We start from the raw sequence: 12,151 nt of genomic DNA on the forward strand, positions 1-12,151 counted from the left end.
TACCAGATTTCTTCGGCTGGCACACAACCTGTTAGACTCAAGGCATCCCTTAAAAAACGCCAGCTTAGTTTTTACTCTTTTTTTTTTTTGCTACAGAAAAATAAAGCAATTCTTCTGCTGCAAGAAACTCAGATCACAACAGGACAGAATGTTTTTAACACTATGGAGTCCTATTTGAAAACCCTGGTACATCTTCTAAACCATGCTTGCACACTTAACAGTACTAAAACTGAATGGCACTCCAAAACACCCCTGAAAGGATCATGGGACACCCTGGTTGAGAATCACTGATCTATACCTAATCAACCTGCTTTCTAGATCACTGAATGGCCCACCATACTACACAATCTCTCAAGACAAGAGTTTACATCCATTTAAAACTATTCTGTTCTACTTTGCTACAACAATGCTCAAGTTGCAGTATAAAAATGTTGACTTCTTATGAGTAGCACTAGTTACTACAGAAGGACCACAAAAGTGTTCACAATTCCAGAATCAGTGTAGATAAAATAAACAAACTAAATTCTTTTTAAAAAAAAACATTTAAAAAAGACTGGCTATGAAAGTAGCTTCCTTAAAGAACATCATCTTTTTTTTACATTCCAAAATTTGTCTGCACTAACACAATGCTGAATTTGTCATCTAAAACTCAGAATTTGTTATAGATTAATTTTAATAGGAAACAGTCCCAAATATTTTAAAAAGGGATAAAATCATTTTTCAACATATTACTGTGATTACTTAAGCAGTAAATATGCAACTTATTAATTTTATAAAATTAGTACAATCATCATCTTAATACAAGACATGTCAGTCATGAGCTCAAATCCTGAGGAAAGCTACAGAATGAATGAAGTTAGCCTTAAAAATTGGCTCCAGGACCAAAAAAGAACCTGAAGAAGTGAAGTGCAAGCCATGAAACAGAACCAGATCTGGAAACATGTTAAGCAACTAACATGTTTTTTTAGGGGCTGCACCACTTCTGGGTTTGTAGGGAAACCAGGCTCTGAGAAATCTAATGGGGTTCTGGACTGAGGATCTGCACCAGGTGCACCAAAAAGTACCTGCTGAAAATAACATGCACAGATTAACACACATTGCTTTGGTGCGATGGGGTACTGACACAGCAGTCTGGTAAGTGTTCAGAGGGGAAAATTTTTGCTGGGGTGGTAACAGATCTGCATTCAAACGCGGACACTTAGACTGATCTCTTGCATTCTTATTTTTAAGAAAATTCTAAACCTCCCCCCCACCCCCCTCAAAAAATTCCTACACTGAATATTTATCAGTATACTATTGACAAGCAAATGTCAGGAGTTAAAGTTACTCTGATCTCTTGACGCAGTAAGTCAAAGCTGACATAAAGTAGCTACAACTCACTCCAAGTTCACAGTAGTCACCATAAAATTTGCTAGCACTGAAAGAGTCATAACCATCACACAGCTATTTCAATCTGGCATCAGGTTTAGAAGAGGAACAGCTGGTCTGAGGGAATCACATTGCAGACATACCAACCCATGCTCCACAGTCTGAGTGTATTAAATCCTTTTCTACTGCACTCTCTTGTTCAAACTGGAAAGAACAATTTCTTGTCTATGTATGTCATTCTGATGAACCCTATTCCTGGATTTATTCTATATGCCACATTTACTTCATGAACTATGTAAAACCAAACTAGAAGTCTGTATAATCAAATGTTTAAAGGCAACGTGTTGATGTAGTATCACACCCTCAGATTACAAATACCAACTCTATCACTAGTAGCCAAGATAATGCATATTATACAGTACTGTGACAGGCACTCATATGTCCCCTCCCTTCAGGCAACCCCCTACTTTTTGCCACAGTATACACATTTCTCATAAATTAGTAAGTCAAGCATGCATATTCCTCTTACACACTTCATTCCAAATTCTCAATGGTACACAACACTGATTTTCATCCTAGACACTGGCCAGCTATATGGTATTTAAAATAAGCAAATATATAAATATCAGTGGTCTCTCTGTACAACAGCATTGTTTTGACAGCAGTCCAGGAGTACATATAAGTTCAAGTCCCATAAATTTTGAGCCCCTGCTATATAAATAGGATACACAAGAGCTATTCTGGGGGTGAATTCAAGAATCATCTTCTCCCCTGATTAGTTTTTAAAAGCAACCCAGTCTATTCATGCAATTAATTTGTCCCATCTCCCTCTTTTATAGAGTGCACACAGCAGCACTCATGTATGGGGTCAAACTAACAGCTGTATAATGAAGTACCACATTATCCACAGAAGAGATACAATCAGCATTTGAAGCTAAGAAGGCATTTACTTTTCACACTTACCTTTCTTGTTTCTATACTTAAAATTTCTAAGAATGTCAGTTTTAATACTTTACATTTATATTTTGACTGGTTTCTGACATTAACTCCTACCCACTAGAAAACAGGTTAAGATCAATGCCTTTCACATGTGATTGTTAGGTGGCCTAAAACAGCAAGTAATGTTACTACCAATCTAGGCCTGGAAAAGCAGCAACCTATGAGTAGAAGCACTCTGCATCATTATTAGTTACCAGATATTCATCATTAGACTGCATGCCATAAAAACTGATGGTCATAAGCAGGGATCTTGGTTTTCTCTGATAAAAAACAAAATCACAAATTCTCTGATAAAACCCGCAAAATCCATTATTAAAATTAAAAGCCCCCTGCAGCCCCCCACCACCAGCCCTGCTGGTGCCCCTCACTTGCCCCCAACGCCCGCTGCAGCTGCCTCTCTCTCACCCCCAAAGCCATCCCAACCCTGCTGGTGCCCCTCATTGGCCTCACAACAGCCCCTCGCCCTACCTGTGCCTCTTGCCCCCACCCACAGCCCCTGCCCCCAGGGGCCTGCTGGAGGAGGCCCACAGCTGTCAGGGCCATGGGGCCAGGGATGCAAGTCTGCAGCGCCTTGTCCCTAATAGCAGGCAGCTCCAGCAAAAACAGCATGGAGCCGGCTCCCCCACTGCTCTGCCTGCTCAGGTGGGGGCGGGGCCAGCTCCCCCCCACAGCCCTGCTAGTGTCCCCCAGCCATGGCCCACAACCCTGCCAGAGGGGCACCCAGCACCTTCAAGCCCCACTTACCTCAGGCTCCAGGAGCGAAGAGTGAAGCTGAACCAAGCAGAGCTGTGGCTGACTGAGAGCCTCAGGCCCCGTCCTTCCCCCTCCCCGTTCCCTTCCAGGCAAACCAGCCAGCAGAGCTGTTTGCAAAAGCAGGGAATCCATGGGTTTCTCTGCTAAAAGGAGAAATCTGCATTCTCTCTGATAAAAAGGGTAAATCTGTGGTTTTCTCTGTTTTCCCATGGGAAAAGGAAAACCAGGATCCTTGGTCATAAGCTAACTGTAACAGAATGCCTTTGGTACTTATGCCACAATGGGCATTCTATGAGAAGCAAATTTTTGGTTTGCCCATAGCTGTACAGTAGCTCAGTGAAAAATTGGATGAAAGGAGCAAAGAACAATGTTTTTTTCTTTCCTTTAAATTACGTCAAGTGACATACATTTCCCTATGAATACAAAACATGAATTGTCATTTCTACCTAGGAGAACTTTTACAGTCTCTGCTCTCTCCTATGCCTGATGAAGGGTGTGTGCACCCAAAAGCTTGCAAATAAATAAAACAATTTGTTCGCAAATATCTAGTTGATCTAATACAAGATATCACCTCTTCCATGAGCTTTGATTCCCTAGTATTTCTTTTACTTTTCAGACATCTTTATTAGCTTTCTTGGAAAAAAATGCTTTATGTTTAATTGATGAGGATAATAAATTTGTTTCTCTGATTATTCTGACCTGCTTCATTCTAACATCTCACCTCAAGGAAGAAAGATGGGGAGAAGGTCAATCTAATGCTAAAAATGCTGGAAGTCACATGCTTAAACATCTTACTTCTAACTACAAGCAGAACAAACTACCAAGAGACATCATGTTGTTCTCACCTGGGACAAGATCCATGCAACAAACACCTAATTAAAGTTGTAAATGTACCTAGCTTTCTTATCTCAACAATAGCCAAGGTGGCAGCAAAACTACCATAGTTGCATTCCTCCAAAAATTGCAAATTCTCTGATAAAACCCCCAAAATCCATGCTTAAAATTAAACCATCCCCCAGCCCTACTGGTGTCCCTCACTCTCTCCACACACAGGCACAGATGCACACATGCATACACAGACATACACACACACCACAGCAAGTAGGTGTGTGTGTGTGGGGAAGGGGCCGGGCAGGGCAGGTGAAAAGGAAGGGGATGGGGGATCCAGATTGAGAAGCAGGGGGAGCAGGGAAGGGAGGGAGTGCATCTCTGTGCTTGCTCCCAGGAGCAGAGCCAGGGGGGGCAAGGGCAGTGGTGCCATTCCACGGGCCACACACACACCAGCCTAGCCAGGGGAGAGGGGAGACTCACATACTGTGGCCACCACTGCACCACTGCTGCCGTGCTCCATGCTGCTTGCACATAGCCGGTTGTGGGCAAGTGGCACAGTGGCTGCCACCACTGCCATTACCACACCCCGCACTGCTTTCCCATAGCCGGCCACAAGCAAGCGACAAAAAACTTGGATCCCTGACGATTAGGGACCCATCCAAATTGTGACTGTGTAGATTTCACAGAAATTGTGAAAATTGGGCAATCTCTGTTGTGGGGGGTGGGGGAAGTGGGACTTACAAAAAAAATAAAATACTGGCTCCCCAGCAGTCCTTCCAGCCACACAGCCCACTCCAGGGAAGGGTGGAGGGAGGCTGCTGACAAGAAGGCAAGATGGCTGCTGCCCCTCACCACTGATTGGCTGAGAGGGCTGCCCGTCATGCGGCCCTGTCCCCCTCCAATCAGTGGCAAAGGGCATGGCTGCATGACAGTCCTCTCTGCTAGTCAGTGGTGTATGGTGGAGCCACTCCTCAGCCAGCAGTGTGGGGGGGGGGGAGCAGCACCCACAATAAGCAAGCCCTGGAAATGGCAGTTGGCCCCACGAACAGCCCAAAAAGTAGGCCCTAGTTCCCAGCTTGAGGCAGTTGGGAAGAGCCCTAGTTATGATGGAAGCTACCAGAGGATCATTTTTATCTACACTGCTGTATTATTCCTCCTCTACAGTGCATGGTAAAACTGGTCAGCCTTAAGAGTTTCACTTTTCCAGTATTCCTCTCACTGTGGCTGGCAGGTACTATAAGCAGGGAGATCAACACAGAAGAGCAAAAAACAGACAGGGGCAGGAGGAGAAGCTGTAAGAGTTTAGGAGAAAGAATACAAAGTGGAAAATGCCATGAAAGAAAAGGTTGGTCTGTCTGGAACGCACTGAATTCATGAAATAACCTAGGCTGCTTACAGATATGTGGACACACACCGGAGCGCTTTACTTTCAGCTCGGCACAACCCTGCACCAAGCACAGTGCATTCCCAGAAGAGGCACTGCATTAATCTGACCTGACTTGCCCAAGATCTGTATAGCTCACATGCTTCAAAGGGGCTTTTTGGTACTTTTATTTAATAGCTGATTGAATCAGCTATTGGATAAAAGCACCAAAAGCCCCACCGAAGTGCATGAGCTGTACAGGCACTGGGGTCAAACTGATGTGATGCCTCTTCCAGTAAAGCACTGTTTTGTTTAGTTTTTCCCCCCACATTTGTCAGAGCCCTTAGTTCCTAATGTCTTATGCAGATGGCAGTTATAAGCATAATGCCAAAATACCAGACTCTGCCAACAGAAAGTTGTGCTTTTAAGTTTTCAGTAGTTACCTCAGAGCAACCAAAGGATAAACCTTCACAGCAGAGTAAAGTGGGGGCAGAATAAAGTGGGGAGGTAACATGGGTAAGACAGCTATCCCAAAAGAACTGTAGAAGAACAGGAATAGAAAGGGCAGAAACAAGAACAGAAGAGGAAAATACAGCCAAAGCCATAGAAAGGGCTGAAAAAACAACATAAAATAGTAAAAAACCAAAGTAAAAAAGTATCAAGAAATCTGAATGTCCACCACAGGATGGCTTCCCAGAAGTGAAGGCAAATGTCTCACCAGATTCATAACTGTGAAATTAAATCTTGGTAGTATACATCCCTATACAGAACTATAATGCCCAAAATTTGCAAGGGGGGGAGGCAGGGCAGGGGAAGATTGGGTGTGTATACATGCACATCTGCCAATTTCGGGACTTTAATAAAGTTAATAATTCAAGCAGCACCAAAGCTGTCAAGTTATCAGGACCAACCAGGTCAGGCAGAGTGACAGGGAACTGATGTTCACTCTTGCTTCTCTATTTCACAATATCCATTTATAAATTGTTTTACCTGAAGGACAAGCTAAAAGCAAACCTCTGTAACCACCAGTGCCGCTGTTCCCTGCACTAATGCTGGCATGTACCTATCTCACGGGCAGATCATATTATGGTACCTGTCCCATGGCGGATCATATTATGTTCTTCCCCTGACATCAACTGTATTCATATACGTGATTACAGAATAAGTTTTCTAGCCATACAAACTGCTTTTCAACAACCAAATCGTTGGACACCAAACATCTAGTAATAGGTGTTTATACACTGCATTACATTAGCTAACTTTAGAAGAGAATGCAGATGACAGAGCGTCACTCTTACCCAAGTAACACTCCCTCTGACAGTTTTATAACAAGGGAATTCACAATACTTTAGAGCCCTACAGTAATTTATTTCCCATGATAGCATTATTACCATCCTCTGCTTCACTGGACAATATCTTTTAGAGCACCAACATTTTGATACAGCACATATTTAAACCATTAAGTCATAAAAGCATCTCATTGCTCTAGATTGGATTTCTTCTCTGGCCCAGCAGGCTGACAGTTTGATTAATGACTGTACTGCCCGTCCTTTAACATCTATCAGAGTAGAAAGGTCCTGGCTATTTAACAGCCCCAATAAAAAATAAAACAAAAACAGGAATAAGACTAACAGATATGTCAGGATGCTTGGGAGAGTGAAGTTTATTACTCCCAACATGGTTAGGAATTCAGATAAAGTGGTGTTTCATGATCCATTTCCTTCAAGCCACTTTAGTGCATTTCTATTCCAAAATTGTGAATAAAATAGCATTGTGAGGTTCTATTTCCATATCAGCTGCGTGAATTTTACTTTTGATCTTCACCTCTGCAAACTAGCCGCTGGACTGAAAACACAAGAAGATTTATTTTCCACGCTACACCCATAATTTCTATGATCCAAGTTATATCCACTGTCCGATGCCACACAGTCTTCAGATTAAACCCTCAATACCTGGCAGATTCAGTAGATTTGCACAGAAAGTAAAACCAGTGTCTTGTTGATTCACAGGGAACAGAGTTCATTTCATTTTGCCATACCATGATTCCAGTTTAAAAATATCTAGCTATATAGATCTAGATATACACATACACCTATCTATTTAGATCTAGCTATGTCTGTTAGGGCTGTGCAAAGATTCGGTCGCCAATTCAACTTGGAGGAGATTCGGCTTGATTTGGCAGCTGAATCTCCTAATCCATATCAAATCGGGAGACTCAGTAAAAGGTCTGAATTGAATCCGAAGCCTCCGAATAAATTTGGAAAAGATTCAGAGTGATTCAGATCAGCCAGGGAAAAGCAGGCACAGCCAGGCAACTGCAGGTTCTCCCACAGCTCCTCCAGCTGTGCCTGCTTCTCCCCGGGCAGGGGGAGCCACGGAAGAAGCCCCCATGTCTGCCCTACCCCACCCCTGCCCAGCTCAGCCTCTCAGCACTTAAAATTTTTTTTAAATAAAAAGCCCCACACTCACTGGCTGCAGCAGGGACTGTGGCGGGCTCTGTGAAAATATGCAAAGACAAGGTCTGAGTAAGGAAGTGCTTTTTTTTTTTTCCATAGTCACATCTCCATCATGATTACAAGTTACCCTTCCTAATATTAACCACAGTTGTGTAAGAATAGGATCCTTATACATTTCTAACCATTCATTCCTTCTCCATAGGAAATCAATCCTACCTGCACAGGACCACATAGCTGGTCATTGTTAAACTGATCATTTTCAAGGACTACAGCTCCATTCCTTGGTAAAGAGCAATTACTACTTGTATTACATAATGAAGGAACACAGAATCCTGCTACAAAGTTCTTAAAGCAAATTATTTTGAAATTTAGCATGCAGTGTCAGCTTCTCTTTCAGGCATCAGTGACAATATATTAAAAACTTACAAGTGCAGTGACACCCCTTATTCATACACATTTAAAATGGATCAGTGTTTTTATACAAGGAGGGCTGTGGATTACTCAATTCAAAGTGTTAATGCTGGGAAACAAGTCTTCCTTCTTTGTTACAGCTGCCCTTAGGACAGTTTGACTTGGTAAGAAACTAACTAAAGCAATGTCTTTTTATCTTTGCTACTTAGACTAAAAAGATACCAGAAAATGAAGGCTGTGGTCTAATATCTGGCAAATGTTTAATAGATGCTCTTTTGTAAAAAAAACAACCCACAAGCATTTCATGGGTTAAAGTTTTATGTGGCCTTATTAACACTGCATTATCAGGATCCCCCTGTGGTAGGTCCACAAGAAAAATCATGCCACTGCTATTTGCATTGCAGCAAAACGCAAGGGGATTTAATTCACAGCCCCTGCTGAGGAATTCTGAGCCAACAAATGTCTATTTAACTGCATGAAATGGCTTCTGGGTCCATGAGAGTGTAAAGGGACCCAGAGGAACAGACTTCCACCTTCAGCTTCCTCTGCAGAAAATGAAGTTTATTTTCTACCTATGGGGACTTTTTATCAGCTTTAATTTTCCCTGAGCCTAAGGAAGGGTGTGCGCGCCTGAAAGCTTGCAGAAAAAGGTAACTTCTTTGCGATTTCTTAGTTGGTCTAATAAAAGGTATCCTCTCTAAACCAAGAGCCCTAGAGTTTTGCGTTTATTTTTGTCTCAGACCAACACAGCTACCAAATGCATCCCAAAATGGCTTCTGACTTTTCAAGGTTTAAGAGAAAGGAAACAGGCTTCCATAATTTTCCTGTTATACTGTTGATCTGCTGTGTAGAGTTGCAGGTATTATTTTATGTGGACAGAGAGGCAGACTGTAAGAGGGACCACAAATTCCCAAATAGGGAGGTAGATCCAATTTAAAAATAAACAAAACTCAAAGCACATTTTGAGAGGAGTGTGACTGGGTGGGGAAAAATATTCAGATGAAGCAAAGAACTTTCAGAAAATGTTATGCCTGACCCATTTAATGTTAGGGCCCAACAGATTTCACTGATCAGTGTACAGATATTCTGATGCATCTGTCAGCAGCTATTTTTTCTATCTATGCAGATTATAGAAGGTGTTTCCCACATCTCATGACAATTTCGCCTTACATACAAGGGATGGTTCAGAAGAGAGAAAGGAAAAAAAAATATTTACTACTATCAAATATACTGGATTAGTATCCCATCACACATCTCACATTCCATCAAATCTCTGAAAAAGGACAACATGGAATAAAGTTAAGTAAATATGCAGTTTGCGTATTAGGCCCTCTGACTAAGCAGGTTTAGTACTATTTATTACTGACTTCATTTTAAATGAGGAAAATGAAAAATTGTTTTTAAAAAGTATATTTTAAATATGAGATTTGGGATTTTATGAGTTACAGGAAGGCTGTTCAAGTTACCTTTTAATATTACTGCAGGCATCAACCAATACTTTCCCAATCTAGTGGCTCTGGCTATTCTTAATCCCATTTCAGACTTTAATTACTCCATTTTATACCAGAAAAACTGCTCAGAACAATCTTGTTAAAAGTTAATTTTACAAATGTCCAAATTCAGTTTTTTGGATTTTAGAAGAGACAGGAATCTGGTGCAACAACTTTATACCTGATGTGCACACTATTGTAGTAAGCCAGTGTTTTATGCCATACATGACAAAAATAAGGATGTTTTGGCTTAAGTAAAGCCAGACTGCCTGGTCAAAGCAGGTTCCATCCTCATCTAAACCAGAGAGAGTTGGAAGACGAAATCAAACTCACCAGGCTCCTCAGGAGTCAACCCTGGACCAACCATTTTCTTAAAGGGAAGATACGGACTGCCAGAGTGAGCAGTATCAGGAAGCCACAGGGATTAACACAACTGTTGCTTACTGCCTGCGGAGGAAATATGTCCCTAACAGGATCTCAGATTTTGGTAGGGTGATGGAGCCTGCCCCTTTCTCTGAATTCCTGGCCCCTCGAGGAGCCCCACAGGCCTGATGAGACAGCTCTGCAGGCTGGATCCAGCCCATGAGTCATGCGTTTTGACATCCCTGGTCAAAACCATCTCAGAAAAGTGTTCATCTGACCTACTCTTGTAAACTTCAGGAACAAACTCTTACATACAACTACCAGACAGAATGCCCAAAACATTAAAATACCCTTCAACTTGCCACATGTATAGCAAAAGGGTGACGGCAGTGTCAATATCCTTTCATTGAAAGGACAGGGGTAAGCCAGGAGTGGTTCAAGGGCTTTATCTAGGACTTATCAACAAATATTCAAAAGGAAAAAACCCGTCTTTCCCCTAAAATTGAATTAGAAAATGTATTCTTCTGATTATAAGTCAATCCCACAGCATACTTAAATGCAAATTCTAATCAAGAGTTTTAAGCAGTCTCTCTCTCTCACCCTGGGATAATGTTTCACTGTTATCTTCCTTACAGATATTGGACTGTGTTTTTATGCAACTTTTTCATAGTTTCATAGTTTCTAGGGTCGGAAGGGACCTGAGCAGAACATCTAGTCCGACCCCCTGCCATGGCAGGAAGAGCACTGGGGTCAAATGACCCCAGTAAGGTGGTCATCCAACCTCCTCTTAAAAACCCCCAGGGTGGGAGCCTGCACCACCTCACTTGGAAGCTGGTTCCAGACTCTAGCCGCCCTGACCGTGAAGTAGCGCCTCCTGATGTCCAACTTAAACCTTCCCTCCGCCAGCTTGTGACCATTGTTCCTGGTCACTCCTTGCGGCGCTCGGGGGAACAGGGACTCCCCCAGCGCCTGCTGATCCCCCCTAACCAGTTTATAACAGGCCACAAGATCCCCCCTCAGCCTTCTCTTTTGAAGGCTGAACAGGTTCAGGTCCCGCAACCTTTCCTCATAGGACCTACCCTGCTGTCCCTTGATCATACGAGTGGCCCTCCTCTGGACCCTCTCGATGCTGTCCACATCCCTCTTAAAGTGCGGCGCCCAGAACTGGACGCAGTACTCCAGCTGCGGCCTGACCAGTGCCGCATAGAGGGGGAGGATCACCTCCTTGGACCTGCTCGAGATGCATCTGTGGATGCACGACAAGGTGCAGTTGGCCTTCCTAGCCGCCTCCCCACATTGCCGACTCATGTTCATCTTGGAGTCAATAATGACTCCCAGATCCTTTTCCACCTCCGTGCTGACAAGAGGGGAGTTCCCCAGCCTGTATGTATGGTGCCGATTGTTCCTCCCCAGGTGCATCACCTTACACTTGTCTGTGTTAAACCCCATCCTGTTCTCCTCCGCCCATCCTTGTAACCTGTCTAGGTCCAACTGTAGCCTGTTGCTCCCCTCTATTGTGCCCACATCCCCCCACATCTTAGTGTCATCAGCAAACTTGAACAGGGTGCTTTGCACCCCCTCATCCAAATCACTGATGAAGATGTTGAACAGGGCGGGCCCAAGGACCGAGCCCTGTGGGACCCCACTTCCCACGTCCTTCCAGGCCAAGAAGGACCCATCCACTACCACCCTCTGGGTGGTACCACCCTTTTATACCTATTTCAGTACTTTAACTTCCTTTGCTCCTTCTAATTGAACAGAATAAAATGGAAAAGTTAACTCAGAACCCTCCAGATGGCTTTATTTGTTGATGGGTCCTAAGCAAGGATGAGAACAAGGATGAGGACTGTACTCCAAGTTTCCAGTAGTGTTCTGCTGCATCCTCCCAATCTTCTTATTTATTTAAGGAAGCATTGTTGGAGGACTGAAGTTACTTCCCACACCCAGATCCAAGAAACCTCATGTCCCTGCTGATTTTTCCCCCTATTAATTGGTCTTCTTTTTTTCCTTTCCTAACGAGGGCATATATTTGCCCTTTTCAAGTAGTCCGGGACCTCTCTTGATCAGCATGAGTTTTCAAAGATAATGGCCAGCCGCTCTACAATGACATCAGCCAA

The 12,151-nt window shown here is 43.1% G+C and overlaps 1 protein-coding gene across 1 annotated transcript in view; it reads right to left on the reverse strand.

Moving 5' to 3' along the window:
* The window catches only part of CCNYL1 (cyclin Y like 1), a 70,666-nt gene that overhangs the window by 44,969 nt on the left and 13,546 nt on the right, over nucleotides 1–12,151 (reverse strand). The gene's annotated exons all lie outside the window — the stretch shown is intronic.

Source organism: Gavialis gangeticus, unplaced genomic scaffold (genome assembly GCF_001723915.1).
Source record: "Gavialis gangeticus isolate Ggan-Ray unplaced genomic scaffold, GavGan_comp1, whole genome shotgun sequence".
NCBI lineage: Eukaryota > Metazoa > Chordata > Crocodylia > Gavialidae > Gavialis > Gavialis gangeticus.